This window comes from Palaemon carinicauda, chromosome 13, assembly GCF_036898095.1.
Source record: "Palaemon carinicauda isolate YSFRI2023 chromosome 13, ASM3689809v2, whole genome shotgun sequence".
In the NCBI taxonomy this organism is placed as follows: domain Eukaryota; kingdom Metazoa; phylum Arthropoda; class Malacostraca; order Decapoda; family Palaemonidae; genus Palaemon; species Palaemon carinicauda.
The window spans coordinates 36,554,846-36,572,468 of record NC_090737.1 but is presented as its reverse complement, the minus strand read 5'-3'; the positions used below and the strand labels follow the sequence as shown (position 1 = coordinate 36,572,468).

General features: G+C 46.8%; 1 protein-coding gene across 1 annotated transcript in view; it reads left to right on the top strand.

Annotated features, from left to right (window-relative positions):
- Positions 1-17,623, top strand: part of LOC137651502 (uncharacterized) — a 118,799-nt gene that overhangs the window by 90,769 nt on the left and 10,407 nt on the right. The gene's annotated exons all lie outside the window — the stretch shown is intronic.

Here is a 17,623-nt window from a genome sequence, read left to right as displayed (position 1 = left end):
ATACAAGGCCCTACGTTAGCTAAGGGGCAAGGGAGTCGACTACCAAAATCACCGAAACCCTTAGTATACTTCCTCGAAGGCGAAAACATATGTGCAATCACTGAATCTTATATGTATAAATGCCTAAAATCTCCATTTCATAATTTAAAACTAGGAACACTTATTATATAATGCATGAGAGTAAACAAAAACCACCTAGGCTATCAAGTCTAGGGGCTAGTCTAGAACCCTAGCCTACAACTCGGCTACCTATGCTCGCCGTAAAAGGGATACTATCGACATAATATAATTAATTCCTAGCAATGAAGGCTAAATAACTAATGCTGGCTAACTCAATAAAGCATGTGAGGCAAACAACAGCGTCCGACATGACGCCTCCGGTCAAGGCACAGCTCCGCCACAAAACACGGTATTTTAAGATAAAAAGGCGTTACTTTACGGCTAGAGCTTATTTATACAATACAAGACTATGGTACTCAACTTTCCAGAAGAAGGCGAGGCTGAAGATTGCGACATACTGGCTCACTTAGCGAAAAACTGGGAAAAACACCTTGTCATAAGCGCTACGTGTAAAGGAATGACAATGGCGTGCTCCGGCGGCGTAATCCAAGATGGCGGCCAACATGGCGACCGGATGTTGACATCGCCGAGTACCAAAACAGTAACGGAGGAGGAGAACTTTGTAACGGCTCCTCCCATAACTTGCCACTATTCCCCCTCGAAGCGTAAACGCTATGTGGGGTGCAGATAGCTATGTGGCGTGTCAAGCATACGTCCCCTGTTATTATACGATATCCTAAAGGGAAACCTTACGGGTACTCGTGCCAGAAGTTAGAATTCTGTGAAACCTTTAGTTTAATTCTCTAGGAATATCTACTGTAGTCATATATACCCTTAGGAAGCTACTGAAGGAACCTTCCATCAGGACGACATGGCTTGAGCCCAAAAATTAGACTTTTACATCCTTAATTACTGTATACATACACAGTAATCGGTAGCCTTCCCTCCATGCTTTCTCTCTCTCTCTCTCTCTCTCTCTCTCTCTCTCTCTCTCTCTCTCTCTTAGCTAGCATGCTAGATGTTCCAGCAAGAACTAGCTAATCCGGCAACATGCCGGCTGAACTACAGTATATGTCTATACAGGTAGTCAGTATATTTGCAGTATAGCATATACGGCAGATGGAAAACTAATGTATAAATTATACTAGTAGTTATTTCCAATATATCTTGGGTATCCCTGCCCAGATATTTGCTGATCCCAATCCTATATTGATAGAATAAAATTTCTTCAATATTCTGATTTGAAATCAGTTTTCATTTACCCTACAATATTAAATTTCGTAAAGGGCTGGTGGTGTGACACCTCTAACCCTTGAAGGGTAGAGCCCTTATCCCTGAGTCTCCCTGATTTAATATTGTAAGGGAGGCCACAGCAAATAGATTGGGTGGTATACACAAATATGTCTTATTTTCCTAGTCCAGTTGGCCGCCAGATGGACCGTGCCGTCAGATGCTTGCCACATAGGCAGCACACTGGTTAAACTACATTTTATATAATTATACAGTAGCCAGTAATTTGCAGTATGGTATATACTGCAAACAGAAAACTATGGTATGAACTTCTGCTGGTACCGCTCCTGTATCGAAAGAATGGTATTTCTTTGATACTCTGATTAAGAAATCAGTCCTCCTTACCTCACAGTGTTAAGTAGAAAAAGGGACAGTGCCTTGTACACTTCTCTACACCGAGGTGTTAGAACCCAATTAGTTGGAGTTCCCCTGATGGAGGAGTCTCCTTATAATTAATACTGAGGGGAGGTAACAGCATTTGCTTGCAGGGGATACACAAGTATGTCTCCCACTATCCCTTTATAGCTTACTATCCTAAGCAATTTTGTCAAAAGATGACTTTTGCATATTGCTTATCAGTGTGATAATCAATCATGTACTCATTCTGTTTTCCTTTCCTTAGAGGAGGAACACCAGATGATGTATTGCAGTCCTCTGCAGGATTAAGAGTGAGTATTTTCACGGTCATAATACATGCAGGTTTATGCCCCCCGCAATATTATTTCCGGATCCCTACATTATTGAGACCCTCAGGCCTGTAAGTAGGCCGGACCTTAATGACCGAGGGTTTCGAGAATCCCAAGTCGATAAAGTCTAGGGATGCAGCTCGTAACAATTTACGCAATTGGGTGAGAGGTTTTTAAAATCTCTCCGGGACCATACCTACCTAATATTATGGCTCCTCAAAGTGAGACATCTTGTCTTTTATCCCTCCTTTCTCCACTCTAGTTCAAGAGGAGGAGGTGGGGATAGGGGTAGAACCCCTTGCTGCCATTGCAAACATACGGTGGTAGTCTTCAGCTGTCGAACTGCGATTGGTTTGGTTTCAGGTGTCAGTTCAGTTACGAACTCGCGAAAACTCGGAAACTCTACGGGAATTGGACAGAGGTTTTCAATTCGCTGTTGTAACTGGCAATTTGGTGATCCTTTCACTAGCTCGTTAGTGATAAGGATGACGGCAGTCATTGATTCACTGTCACATCTGACTCTGCCGACGAAAACCGGCAGTGTATGTCTTTGGTCACCACTTAGTCACATCGCATGATGGCTGGCTTGGTGTGCCTTCAGTCGGTAGCCCGCCGACAGCCGGTGGACTGCTAGTGTGCCGGTAATGCCTGTTGTATAGGAGTATACAATAGCCTGTAAATCTGTAGTACAGAATCATACCACAGACAGAAATCTATGGTACATAATTATACAATAGAAAAGTTTTCCAACATACTCTGTGCATCCAAGCACAATCTCTTGTTGAGACCTACCCGAATTGGGGACTGAATTCCCCCTTTTCTTACGCTGACTGTTCATCAGTCTCTTTGATTCTCATTATTAATTCCCTGGATGTGGGTGTTGTTTACGCTACTCTATCCCTATGGGCTAGAATCTTCCATTGGGGCCCCCTTTAAGAGGATACCCTAGAATTAATAGTTAGGAAGGTCTCAGCAATTGGCTGAGCGGGATTCACACGTAGGTGTCTTTCCTATTCTTTTCTAGCTTACTTATCCTAAGCTTTATACAATAGAAAGGAATCTTCTATTGCAGTGAAACACGACTCTAGGAAGCTGATATCTTCCAACGTCTGGAGTAGAGACCTCTTTCCAAACGAGATAGTTAGAAAGACGATTAGGGAGGCCACCACGAAGAACATAGGAACCTCTTCAAAAGTGGGGCATCCTTTCAAAAAGAAAGTCTTCTGCAATGGTGGGTCTCCAAGCTAAAAGAAAGACAGAAAAGTTTATTATATCTCCTTGGGATGTTCAACAGCATCCCACAGTCACAATGACCGTGGTGCCACAGGCAAACGGTCAGATATGTAAACCTTCTGATCATGCGAAGCAAACAAACGCTTCTGGTAGGAGGAAGGTTCCTTCAGGATCGCTGGACCTTCGATCCTTGGGTCCAAGGCCTAATCAAGATGGGACTAGGATGGAAATAGACATACCTCCACCATCATTTCCTCAACTCTTCCTACATTCCAAAACCCTCCTGGAAGAGTATACCTTAGAGCTCTAGAGCATACAAGCGGTAAGGAAAGTAGAGTCCATCGAATTCCAGGGAAGGCTGTTTGGTGTTCACGAGAAGGACTCAAGAAAACTCTGATTCATTCTGGACTTATTGCCACTCAACAAGTTCAAACAAAACAGCAAGTTCAGAATGTTAATCCTTCTGAATATAAGGACCTTATTTCAATAAGGGGTGTTCGCAGTCTTGTCAGACCTGAAAGATGTCTATTGGCAACTTCCAGTCAGTCACCCCCTCCCCTCCTACCTAGGGTCCAAGTTACAGAAGATAACATATATCCTAGGCAAGATTCTCGTCGGACTAGATTCAGTCCTAGGTATCTTCACGGAATTGGCAGACACAGTCAAGCAAAAACCAAGCCTAGAAATAGTTCAGGCAACAACGGACCTGGACGAATGGCTGGGGTGGGCAGCACCCGAAGTGGCTGGTCTATGAGCATCCATGGAAATGATCCGGCTCCCGGAACATCGGGGATACAAGATAGCTTCAAGAAGTCTCGATTCTCTCCAGCTCAAAGGCTTCAATGTTTTTAAAAAAACCATCGAAACCTGTGGTCACCCCAACTTTCCTTTCCCTTGGGGATGTAAACGGAGATCGCAAGGTCGGTCAAGAGACTATGGTAATCAGTCAGGATTCCAAGATGCTAACAGGGAGGAGTTCTGAACTCTCTCCATTTCACGATAATGACAGACCCAGTGCTAGGAGCACAGCTGTAAGATGCGTTAAGAGTCTGGAGAATATATGCATCAAACACTCGAAGAGATCTAAAAGGACCGATTATGGTCGTTCCTTCTCCGCTTACCTAACAATGACCAAAGGCCAAAAGCCCGTAGGCCATGTTAGCCCTGTAATGGGTGGGGAATCTCTCTCCACACAGATCAGACCTCCTCAGGCTGATCTGGGGCATCGAAGCGATAATGAGACGTCGAAACGGTCGAGGATAAATAGCGTCTCATTTAATTAGGTGACATTAACCATCCCTTACCTAAAGGAATGGCACCTATCAGCAGTTCATGTATAACTGATCCGCAAGGTGATGCGGATGCTCTACTCGGGCTCACGGTGATAGAGTTGGAATGGTCCACAGACGCAGATCTATTCTCTCCTATATGGGAACAAGCTGCAGATCGATCTCTTCGTCACGAGCGTCATCAAGATACTACCTCGATATATAGCCTCATACGAGGATCCTCTAGTGGAGATAACAGACATTATGTCTCTAGTGTAGAAGGGATGGACTTAGGAATTCCTGTTCAGCCCATCCAATCTCCTGCTGAAGGCCCTCGACGTGCTGAGATCCTTCCAGGGAGGAAGGGCTCTGTTGGCTCCCAAGTAGCCCAAGAGCAACCCATTCCCTTTAATGAAGGAATTAAGGCTGAGGCTGGTCCTAGTTCTGCACCCAGGATTATCCAGGAGGTTCAGAAGTTTTCTGCCTTCGATTTATCACAGAGCACCCGATCCCTTCATCTTATCAATTTCTTGCCCTAACGGTTAGGAAAAGACTTGGGATCTCAGAAGGCAATATAGAATTCTTAAAAGAATACAAGTCTAAGTCAACTAGAAAACAATATGAGTCTTCTTGGATAAAGTAGGTTGCTTTGCAAAAGCAAAAGGACCGAAAGGAATCTCATGGTGTTCTGCCTGTCTTTCTCTGTCCACCTTCATAATCAAGGTCTGGCGGCCAACAGCACGAGGCCCTTTGATAGAGAAGGCAGTGCATCCTTGGAAACTGTGAGAAGATTGCTTCCTCGGTTCTGTCCCCATGTGAACCCTTGAGCAAGCACCAAGAGTAAAGCCGACTTTGCGAGACAGGTCGCTTGGTTGGATCTTTGGATCCATGGATCGATTTCTACGTACAAGTCAGCCTTGACTAGACCTCTTCTATATGCCTTTTAAGTGGATCTGGCGAATGAAATCTTTAATAAGATTCCGAAGGCATGTGCAGGCTTAGACCTGCAGCACCATCAAAGCCCATCTCATGGTCTTTGGACAAGATCCTACATTATGCCTCACCCGTGAACAATGAAGATTGTTCCCTCAAGGATCTAACCCAAAAGGTTATTTTTCTGTTCGCTATAGCCTCCGGGGCTAGAGTTAGTGAAATAGTGACCCTATCTGGAGATGAGGGCCACATTCAGTTCACAGAAGTGGGAGAACTGAATCTCTTTCCTGATCCAACATTAACCTTTCTCGCTAAGGACGAGCTACCCACTAAGAGGTGGGGTTCCTGGAGAATCTGCCCACTGAAGGAAGATGTCTCACTATGTCCGGTAGTGTCTAAAGGTCTATCTTCGTAGAACTTCAGACTTCAGGAGAGGACAGCTCTTTAAAGGAGAAACCTCTGGATCAAACTTATCCTTAAACAACTCAGGGCAAAGCTCACCTACCTTATTCGCGGAACGGGTCCTGACAGTGCTCCTGCAGGTCGTGATCCGAGAAAAATTGCTTCATCACTGAACTTTTTCAGTATGTGGACTTTGAGCGTCTTCGCTCATATACTGGATGGAGGTCGTCCAGAGTGTCTTACAAACACTATGCTACGCATGTCCACGAATTGAAGCATTATGTGGTGGCGGCAGGTGGTATATTGGACCCTGTCGTCTAGTTCTGCGATGAACAGTTAATTGATTGGGACTATCAATTAAAAGGAGAAGGGGTCAGCACTTTTTGTGTGACCCCCCTTTGAATAAGTGTTACCAAGGTAACACCAAATCTGTTCAGAATCTCAGGTGCGAAATTATACAGATAACACTAGTGCCGTGTTTACATAGTACACAGTGTTGATAGACTATATCAGGTACATAAATTATAAAGGGAAGTTTTATTAAGATGCTTTCTTCAGTCTGAGAGTGGCACTCATCATTTCTTCCCTTTTCAAAAAAGGAAAAATAATTCCTGTATATGTCTCATGTATAATTCCCTTATCATGCTACATTCATTTAGTCATTTAGTCATTTATTAGAAATAAATGTCTATTAAAATGCAGTTGCGTCCTAATTCGCCCGACAATTGCATGTTTAAGATGCCAGAGTTCCTTGACTTACTCATGTAAGTATTATTTATATCATTGTATGCTTACAAACAACGGATATATGGACACTGATATTGGTTCGGCAATATATACAATCCTTGAGACCGTTTGTATTCTCAGTGTATACTTATGTTTGTTCATACAATATATGCTAGCCTTGAGGCCCCCTTTCTACCGTCTAGAATGCCTCGTCCCTGCAGGTGGCAGGAAGCACTAACATTGTTATGATTAGTAATAATGACGGATAACGGTAACGTCATTTGTCTCAATTGGTCCTATCGGCCGTAGAAATATTGTCCCAAGGTTAAGGCACTGATGAAAATCCACAGATACATTAATTCTCTGGTATGCTTCCATCAGGACGACATGGCTTGAGCCCAAAAAACGGATTTTGAGCGAAGCAAAAAGTCTATTTTTGGGTGTGATGGCCATGTCGTCCTGATGGACCCACCCTTCTTTTCTACAGAAAAGATCTTCACAGTTTCCCGCCCGAACTACTGTATCTGTAGCACCATGCTCAATGCTACTAGGAATGTCCGCCATATTGAATATGGCACTGTTGTGATACTCAATAGTAGTAGGGGAACTAGGGTAACCTTGATGTGGCTCCCCTTCTAATTCTGCCACGTTTCCCCCTCGAAGCGTAAAGGCTATTCGGGGTGCAGATTGCCATGTGGCGTGTCAAGAATACGTCCCCTGTTATTATGCGATATCCTTGAGAGTAAATTTAAGGATACTCGTGCCAGGAGTTAGAATTCTGGGACCTGAAGGTAAAATTCTCTGGGAATATCACTGTAGTACATATATCCCTTAGGAAGCTACTTTAGGATACTTCCATCAGGATGACATGGCCATCTCACCCAAAAATTGATTTTTCGCTTCGCTCAAAATCCGTTTTTTGGCAGAGCTATTGCTGAGACCAGAGGCGCCTTCGGCGCTGTTGTTCGTAACGCATGACTTATTTAGTTAGCCAGAACGACTTTCCCAGTATAATAGCTTAAATAAAAATAATTAGCTATTTAGTCTTCATTGCTAGGAATTGATTATATTATGCCGATAGTATTCACATTAGTTTCGGCGAATTAGGTAGCCTATCTTGTTTACGCTATGCTTCCTAGCCTAGGCATTATAGTTTACTCTCTTGCATGATATAATAAGTGTTCCTGGTGCTATTAAATTTAAATGAAGATAATAGGCAATTTATACATATAAGATATATGGATTGCATATAAAATTTCCTCTTCTAAGATAGTATACGAGAGAGCTTCGATGAGTTAGGTAGTCGATCTCACTGTCGCTAGGCTAGTTGCCTAGGGGCTTTAGTATACTTTCATACAATCTCCCCAGTTACCCTCATATATAGGGTAATCTCTCCTTCCCTCTGAGTGTAGCCTATGGCTACAATCCTAGTTGATCTTACCTCGAATTGTCATTCAGGCAAGACTAGGCTAGGGTTTTTCTGCCCCTTCACCTAGCTACTGATGGTGAGCTTTAGGTTTGGGTCAGAACCTCAGAGTACTTGTTGTATACCGGGAACTGGTCAACAGGGTGAATGTACTCCCCTGTCGGACCTTGTTTGATGGCATAGGAGGCTTTGCCTCCCTAGACTGCACTTGAAGGGGTCATGTGATCCCCCTTCTCCCTGTGGTTTAGTCGACTAGTCCTGTGCTCACAGACCCTAGGCCGAAGAAACGGATTTTGAGCGAAGCGAAAAATCTATTTTTGGGTGAGATAGCCATGACGTCCTGATGGAAGGTTCCTTCGGTAGCTTCCTTGGGTATATTTGACTACAAGGATATTCCCAGAGAATTAAACCACAGGTTATCACAGAATTCTAACTTCTGGTGCGAGTATCCTGAAGGTTTCCCTTTAAGACATCGTATATCAACAGGGGACGCATGTATTAACACGCCACATAGCTATCTGCACCCCATATAGAGTTAACACTTCGATATGGAAAGGTGGAGAATAACTGGGGAGCCGTTCCACAGTTACACTCATCAGTGGCTACTTTTGGTACTCGAAACGTAAACAAATGGGCGCCATTGCTAAATGACGTCACGTCCGTCCTCATCCTGATACCAGCTCCTTGCTAATCTCCATGATACAGCAGGACAGGGCGGGGCCTGAAAGGGTGGACTAGAATAGAAGGGAGGGTCCATCAGGACGTCATGGCTATCTCACCCAAAAATAGATTTTTCGCTTCGCTCAAAATCCGTTTTTTGGGCTCAAGCCATGACGTCCTGATGGAAGAGTACCAGAGAATCAATGTATCGTGGAAAATTTCCCCTTATTAGAGTAAGTGCCAAGGGCTTCGAATAGAGGTATGTAATGTGACCTCGGTAGAGGTTTCGTGGGGATCCAGCTTCCTGCCCCCCTGGCAGAGAAGTCCCAACGGGTTATACCAAAATTCAAAGTGGTCATCGAAGGGCTACTCACCCTGCGGAGAGTTCATGAAGGACTCGGAGACAAGACAGAATGGTCAATATTCGTGTAGGAATATTCTCAAGAGTAGACGAGTGATAGTTAATCACTATATTCCATGGGTTAGAGAACAATCTGGTCTCGAATGTATGACGAAGGTAAGTATTCAAGTAGGAATATTACACAGCATGGGTAAGTATATAATACAGACAATTTATATTATTCTTCTCATTTCAAAGGAAAGGGGTAAATGAAACAATGACAATCATGTATTTCATAGTGGTAATAGGAGCGAAGAGAGACGCACAAGTAATAAAATAGACATTTTATTTCATAAATTCCAGGTTATAGTAATAATAAATGCAATAAGGGATGTAAAGTTAATTTACAATAATAAATAATGTACATAGAAATTAGAAGACTTCAATCTTGAATCTGAAAGAAATTTCAAATTTAGAAAACACAAGTTCCAGAGGAACGTCAGTCTTATCAAAGAAAAAACACATCATACCCTAGGGCATGTGGCACTCATGTGAAGTCTATGACATTTCACCTTGGTAAGAACAGTCTTTTAGAAACACTAAGTGTCCATGAAATCACTATGTATCACACGAGGGTCAACACAGGCACCCGTAGAGTTAAAGTCCCAAGTAACTCGCTGTTCTATGCAGAGTTAAACGGCAGGTTTCATAACACTACCTGCGGCTACCACAACATGTTTGACTTCATGCACTTGCTTCGCGTAGTGCTTGAAGAAAACACGCGAAGATTTCCATCCTGTGAAGCTCTTGAGGCTTTCAAAATCCATACTCTGGAAGAAATTCAGAGAAGACGCGACTTTTCTAGGATCATGACCTGCGGGTGTACTGTCAGGATCCGCTCTGCGAATGAAGTAGGTGATTTTCGCTCTTAGTTGTTTCAGTGACAGATCGCTACCCGATGTTTCTCCTTTGAAGAGTTGACCTCCACCAAAGTCTGAAGTTCTTCGAAGATAGAGATTGAGACTCTCTACTGGATATAGAGAGACATCTTCCTTCAGGGGGCAGATTCTCCAAGGGCCCCATCTCTTGGTGGGTAATTCGTTTTTTGCGAGAAACGTCGGATCAGGGAAGAGGGTAAGTTCTCCTGTATCTGCGAACAGGATATGACCCTCGTCTCTTGATAATGCCACTATTTCGCTGACTCGGGCTCCCGAGGCGAGAGCAAAAAGGAGGATAACTTTTTGAGTCAGATCCTTGAGAGGGCACAAATCATTGTCTAAGTTAGAGGCAAAATGGAGCACCTTGTCCAGGGACCAGGAGATAGGTTTTGGCGGAGGTACTGGGCGTAGTCTAGCACATGCCTTTGGTAGTTTATTGAAGATATCGCTGGACAGATCAATCTGGAAGGCGTACAGTAGTGGTCTAGTCAAAGCCGATTTGCAGGTAGAAATCGTGTTGGCTCCTAAGCCTTGTCCATGAAGGTAAATGAAGAAGGACATGCAAAAATCAATGGTGATTTCCGTAGGATTTTTTGCTTTGACTAACGAGACCCACTTTCTCCAGGATGATTCGTATTGCCGTCGTGTGGATTCGGTCTTGTATTCCTCGAGGAAGTCTAGACTTTTCTTCGAGATCCCAAACCTTTTCTTTGCGGCTAGGGAGAGAAAATCATGAGATGAAGGTCCCTGACTTTCAGTGATGAAGCGAAGACAGTCGACTTCTGTACTTGCTGAGAGAGAACTGGGCCCGGGAGGGGAATCAGCGTGGGCTGCAGCTCCAGGACCAGGGGGTACCAATTGCTCCGGGGCCACTTGGGAGCCACTAGGGCCGCTGTCCCTTTGAAGGTTCTCAGTTTGGAGAGGACTTTCAGCAGAAGGTTGGTGGGAGGGAACAGGTATATCCTGGACCATCTGTTCCAATCCAGTGACATGGCATCCACTGCTGCTTCTGCTTTGGGGTCCTCGTACGGGGCCACATAACGAGGAAGTTGATTGTTGTCGCTCGTTGCGAAGAGATCGATCTGAAGTTCCGGGACTTGGCGAGAGATGAAGGAGAATAATCTTGCGTCTAGAGACCATTCCGACTCTATTGGGTTTGTCCGTGATAGAGCGTCCGCCGTCACGTTGCGGAATCCTTGTAGGTGAACTGCAGACAGGTGCCATTTCTTCTTTTCTGCCAGACGGAAGATTGGAAGAAGTACCTGATTTATCTGGGGCGATCTCGAGCCCTGACGATTGAGACATCTGACTACCACCGAGTTGTCCAGAGTCAGACGGATGTGGATCGAGGGAGGCGGAGAGAGTTTCTTCAGGGTGAGAAGAACCGCCATGGCCTCCAAGATGTTAATGTGAAACGTCTTGAATAGGGGAGACCATGTTCCTTGAACCTGTCGTTGGTGGGAGTGACCTCCCCAACCCTCCAGCGAAGCGTCCGTGTGGATGTTGAGCGATGGAGGTGGGTGTTGAAGAGGAATGGACCTTTTCAGGGCCTTTGCTTCCGACCACGGCTTTAGGAGTAACCGAAGTCTGTTTGGGAGCCGTCTCTTGAGGTCTCTTCGAGCGATGGATGCAGAACGTCTCCAGACTCCCGTGGCATCCTTTAGCTGTGCGCGAAGCACTGGGTTTGTCACAGAGGCGAACTGTAGAGAGCCTAGAACTTGTTCCTGCTGTCGTCTTGAGATCCGTTTGGATTTCAGCAGTTTTTTGACAGACCCTGCTATTTCCTTCCTTTTCTTCTGCGGGATGGAAAGGCGGTGTGACTGAAGATCCCAATGGATTCCCAACCATTGGAACTTCTAAGCTGGAGAGAGGCGAGATTTCTCGGTGTTTATCTTGAATCCCAGGTGTTCTAGGAACTGGGTGACTTTGTTGGAGGATCGTACACAATCTTCGGGCGATGTCGCCCAGACCAGCCAGTCGTCTAGGTAAGCTATCACTTGGACGCCGCGAAGGCGGAGCTGTTGAACGATGGCGTCTGCCAGCTTGGTGAAGATCCGTGGGGCCACGTTGAGCCCGAAGGGCATGGCCCTGAAGGCGTAACTTTTCCTTTGGAGTCGAAATACTAGGTAGGAGGAAGCGTGATGGTTCATTGGAACGTGCCAGTAGGCATCTGCCAGGTCTATAGAGACCGTGTAGGACCCTTGAGGCAGGAGGGTCCTTATTTGTTGAAGAGTCAGCATCTTGAACTTGTTGTTCGCAATGAACTTGTTGAGGGGGGATAAGTCTAGAATGACTCTGAGTTTGTCGGAGTCCTTCTTGGGGACGCAAAATAGTCTCCCTTGGAACCTGGTCGACTTTACCCTCCTTATCACCTTCTTGTTCAAGAGTTCTAGGACGTACTCTTCCAGGAGGGGGGTTGACTGTTGGAAGAATTGCTGGAAGGCTGGGGGTTGTTGTGTCCAGCTCCAGCCTAGTCCCTTCTTGACGATGTTGTGTGCCCAGGGATCGAAGGTCCAACGATCCTGGAATTGGCGGAGTCTTCCTCCCACCGGAAGCACTTCATTGCTTCTGGCTTTCCGAGGGTTTGCTACCTCGGCCGCTGGCTCCCCTTCCTCCTCTGCCTCTGGAGGGGCGGCGAGACGCATCTCTGCCTGAACCTCTGTTTGAGCCTCTACCTTTGGGACGAAAGGTAGTGGTTTGCTGCTCAAATGCAGGGGTGAAGACCGGTGACTGCGAGACCATCGGTTGGGTGACCAGCTGAAAGGTCTGTTGTGGCTGAGCTGCCACTTGGGGAGTAGCGGAACCCGGAAACTGCCGTCTTTGTTGATGTTGCTGGGGTTTGGGCTTCTGAGGTTTCCTCTTAGGTTGAGGGCCATCGTCCTGAGAGGATTTCCTTTTCTTCGACATGCCCCACTTATGGAGAAGGTTCCTGTTCTCCGTGGCTGCTTTGTCAGCGATCTCTTTCACTAAGGAGGATGGAAAGAGGTACTTACCCCAGATATTGGAGGAAATCAGCCTCCGGGGTTCGTGTTTCACCGTTGCGTTCGCGAACACGAATTCACGACAGGCTCTACGAGCCCTAGTGAAGCTGTACAGGTCCTTCATGACAGTCGCCAAATGCGTTTTGGCTAGGACCATGTAGAAGTCCGGAATCCTAGTGTCTCCGGCCATGACTTCAAGCTGTACCTGGATGGACATTGTTGCGGCAAGCCTCTCCTTCGTATCTTGTTCCCTACGAAGGAGGTGATCGTTGAGTTTCGGGAGGTCCTCATTAAACTGACGACCGGCAACGTCAGGCTCTAACTTCCCCACTGTGAATGTTGACTGGACGTCTTTCCAGTGTCTATCATCAGGGGGAGTAGTCAGGGAGAAGGGCCTGCACTCCTCCAGTACAGGGCAAGGTTTCCCTTCTTCCACTGCTTTCAATACCGCAGTGAAGGCCTTTTCAATAAAGGGGAAGGTCGCATTGTTCGGTGCGACAAAGGTTGGGTGCTTTTTGCTAAGCGCCGGCATCTTGGAATTGGTGAAGCCCCTACTCTTCACCGTGTTGGCTAGCATAGCCTGGGCCTTCGAGAGATCGAACACAATTACCTCCTTCGGTTCGGTCTCTTCTTTAGAGGCGGGTTCGGACCTGAGCCGGACGTAACAGTCCGGATAAGCCTCAAAAACTCCACTTCTTCCAACGCGATCGAGCCGACCTTCTCACTGATGAAGATCTTGCCCGTGGTGATCGGCATGTGCTCGGCATACCTCCATGGGTTAGTATCCGAGCAAGCAGGGAGGTCCTTAACGGAAATCCGTTTCGGTTGCTTAAAACTTCCTAGGTTGGACCTGAATAGCTCGTGGGTCTCGCGAAGTTTCTTATCCATGAGGGCTTCAAGCATCTTGAAGACCTCCTGAGTGCCTGATGGGAGAGGATCCGGGGTGGCAGACGTCGAAGGAAGGGATTCCTCAGTCGGCGTAGGAGTTGGTGCAGGGGTAGGAGTGGGAGCGACCTCATGCTCCGAATCAGGGTATTCCACCTGATCTTCCTCATAGTCGAGCTCCTCGCCCATGAGGTTCCTCTCCGTTGTTTCCGACACTTCCGACATACGTTCTGCGTTGTCGGTATCTAGACGGCACTCATGCATGGACTGGGCCATGACAATATCAGGTTCCACCACTATCTGGACGGTGGGAATCTGATCACTGGGGACCACTGAGTCTTTTGATGCCTTCGGAAATAGCAAGGCCCTTAAATCTTCGGTGGCGAGATACGGTCCGGTGGCGTTCTTCTGGAAGCCACGCACCCACTTGCGTAGCTTCTCCCGAGCGTTGTCCCTTGCCTCCGCTGAAGGAGGATCGTCGAACGCTTCGACCAGACGACTCTTGCAGACTGTACAGTGCTGCGGGTCCCAGAATTTCAGGTCGCCTTTCTTGGCGGCGCAGGGGGCGTGGGTCCGACACGCCTTGTGCCTGTAGAAGTCCAGGCGTTTCACTCCGCAGAAGTTGCTTTCACACTTCATATACTCCTCCTGTAAAAGAAAGAGATCATAAGTATATGGAAGGCATAAGAATGACTTACATTACTCTAAGATTAAATTTTAAGTAGTCAAAATTTTATCTAACATTAAATAATTCATAAATATTGTAATGTTTGAGAATAGGAGCGGGAAAGGAAGTAGATACACATACTTGTGAATCCCGCCCAGTCGGTTACCGTAACCTTATCATTAGGCAATTTCGTTTGTGACCGAGGGACACAAAATGGAAATCCACGTGGATCACCGTGGTGGGTAGAAGCTAAGTTTCTAGCAGAGATTGCCTGCGAGGTGTATCAGGGACTGAGACCACTCAGTTCCTTGGGGTAAAAGGGTATTAGGAGACCCCGTATAGATCTAGGTTCCGGCAACCGGCCGTGCTAAGACACACAGAGTATGCTGGAAAATTGTAATGTGCAAGAAGACAGCCCAGCCACTAATTAGGATGGTAAGACAATACCTATATATAGAAGTGGCTAAGCCATCTGGCTGCAGTGTAGGACTGTCGGCATGTTATCGACAGGTAAGAGAAGGGATGCATGTCCCTTGGCGCCTCCGGAGGGCTCCGGCAGGCCGACGGCACGCCGAAGGCCGCTCCAGCAGGGTGTAAGGCATCAAGACAGACACATTGAGTATCTAAGCATAATACCAACTTGGCGACCGCCGGCACAGCGGCGGAACGCCGGCGGCTCCGGCAGCCGAAGGCTGACGGCTTGGTGTTCAGTTCATAAGATAATTAAGTATATGGAAGTATACACAGACCGCCGGCAATCAATGCCGGCACACCGGAGGCCGGCCCGAAGGTCGGGCAACTGAAACTAGGTAAGGGAGGGGTGGATCATCGGTTGCATGCCGACGGAAGGCGGCAGCCCCCGGCACACGGAAGGCTGACGACTTAGAGGAGGGAGGGAATCTTATGAAAGAGAGTCACCAAAGTGTAGGGCGGTATTGAAGGCAGTAGAGGCGGCAAGGGACCGGCACCAGGGTAGATGGAGAGACAGATAAGGAGGGATTGGAGGGGTAAGACCACATACCCCTCCGGCATCCCTCCGGAGAGAGTGTACACATGATAGGAGTAGATACACCTAGCATCCAATGGCAGGGGGGCGGCAGCCGGCCGGGTACCAGGGTAACCCAAGGGAGGGTTAGAGTACACTCAAGAGGGGGAACCCCCTGCTGGACAAATCACTGCCAGTGGCTACCCCCATAGGACGCTATGAAGGGTATGTGTACCAGAGCGGCCTGCTCAGCAGGAGAGCAAGATAGCCCTATCACTCCACCCAAGGGAGGCGTTGTAGGACTAGGGACAGATGTGTATAGGCAAGCCTATGTATAGGCTAGCCTACACCAAAGGGATAGGTGGGGAGGGAGAAGAAGAGGGGTCTTTCATAGAGGAGGCTCTGTACAAGAACGGCCGCCAAGGAAAGGGAGGACGCTCCCTAGCCTAGAGTAGGTAACCAGAATGAGAACGGTGCAAGAGTACCGTCTCAAACTATAAAAGTACAGAACTAGCGCCCCCCCCCCCCAAAGCCTAACCTAGATAAGGAGTGTTAATTCCCAGGCTAGGTAGGCTGAAAGACACATCGCAAGATGCAGGGAGGGATGAGTAACCCAACCATAAGCAACTGAGGAAGGGCAGAGCCGTTCCTCTTTCTCGGTCGCAACCCTAAGGGGGGATCAATCCCTTAGGGTAGACAGAGAAGCGATAAATACTCTGATTGTGGACAAGATTCCCCTATATAGAAGGGGAAGCCTGGCCACGCAGAGGGAATGCCCGTAGGCAGGGGATGTAGGGAGCATATAGGGGTTCCTACATTTAGGTTAGGTTAGAAAGGAACGCAATCAAACCAGTCCCCTATATGGTCCCTGAAGGCGAAAACACTTACATCACAGTTAACAGTATGATAAATAATGCCACTATCTTCATAACTTAACCTAGGATCACTGGAATATATCATGCATGAACACAAGTGCTAGGTAATCTAGCCTAGGGGCTAAGCTAGCGATCTAGTATGGGGTCGAACGACGACAGGATAATAGAGCGTTAAAACACGATATATGAAGTTCCTAGCTATGAAGACTAAATAACTAACAATATCAATTAGTTAAGAGGCCGGAAAAGGCTGTTCTGGCTAGCTAAATAAGGCATGCAAGAGAACAGCGACGCCATAAAATGGCGTGTATGGTAGCAGCACAGCTCCGCCACAAAACACAAAATATTACGAAAAGTAGAAGTTACTTTACGGCCAGAGCTTATTTAAACAATACTGGGACCTGGTACTCAACTTTCCAGAAGAAGGCGAGGCTGAAGGTAAAGACATAACGGCGATGCAAGTCGATGAAAATCGCACAAGGGGAAATCCGTCTAGAGCAAGGTAGCTACAAGCAGAAGGATGAGGACGGACGTGACGTCATTTAGCAATGGCGCCCGTTTGTTTACGTTTCGAGTACCAAAAGTAGCCACGGATGAGTGCAACTGTGGAACGGCTCCCCAGTTATTCTCCACCTTTCCATATCGAAGTGTTAACTCTATATGGGGTGCAGATAGCTATGTGGCGTGTTAATACATGCGTCCCCTGTTGATATACGATGTCTTAAAGGGAAACCTTTAGGATACTCGCACCAGAAGTTAGAATTCTGTGATAACCTGTGGTTTAATTCTCTGGGAATATCCTTGTAGTCAAATATACCCAAGGAAGCTACCGAAGGAACCTTCCATCAGGACGTCATGGCTTGAGCCCAAAAATAGAGATTATTCTGCTACCTAGGATGGCGCCGGCATTGGAACTCTGTTTCTCTATGATTAAGAGTGATGGCTAGATGATTGCCGGCCCCCTTACTGTATTGGCAGACCCTAGGCTGGGGAATGAATTCTCCATCCGCCTAGGATGGTGCCGATACTAAAACAAAGCTTCCTCAAGGTGTGGTAGGACCGACATGCTGCCGGCTCCTCTCACACCTTATACAGGACCCTTTCCCCTCCCCACTCTGTCCTTTAGTGATGGCCTAGCCATCACATCCCTTTGGCCATTGTCCTGCAATTTCACCGCTTGCCGGCAGGTTGTAGGGCCGGCTTGGGCTTCTGCTTGTATGGCCTAGTTGTACAGCTTCCTTATCGGACACAGAACTCTGGGATAGCTG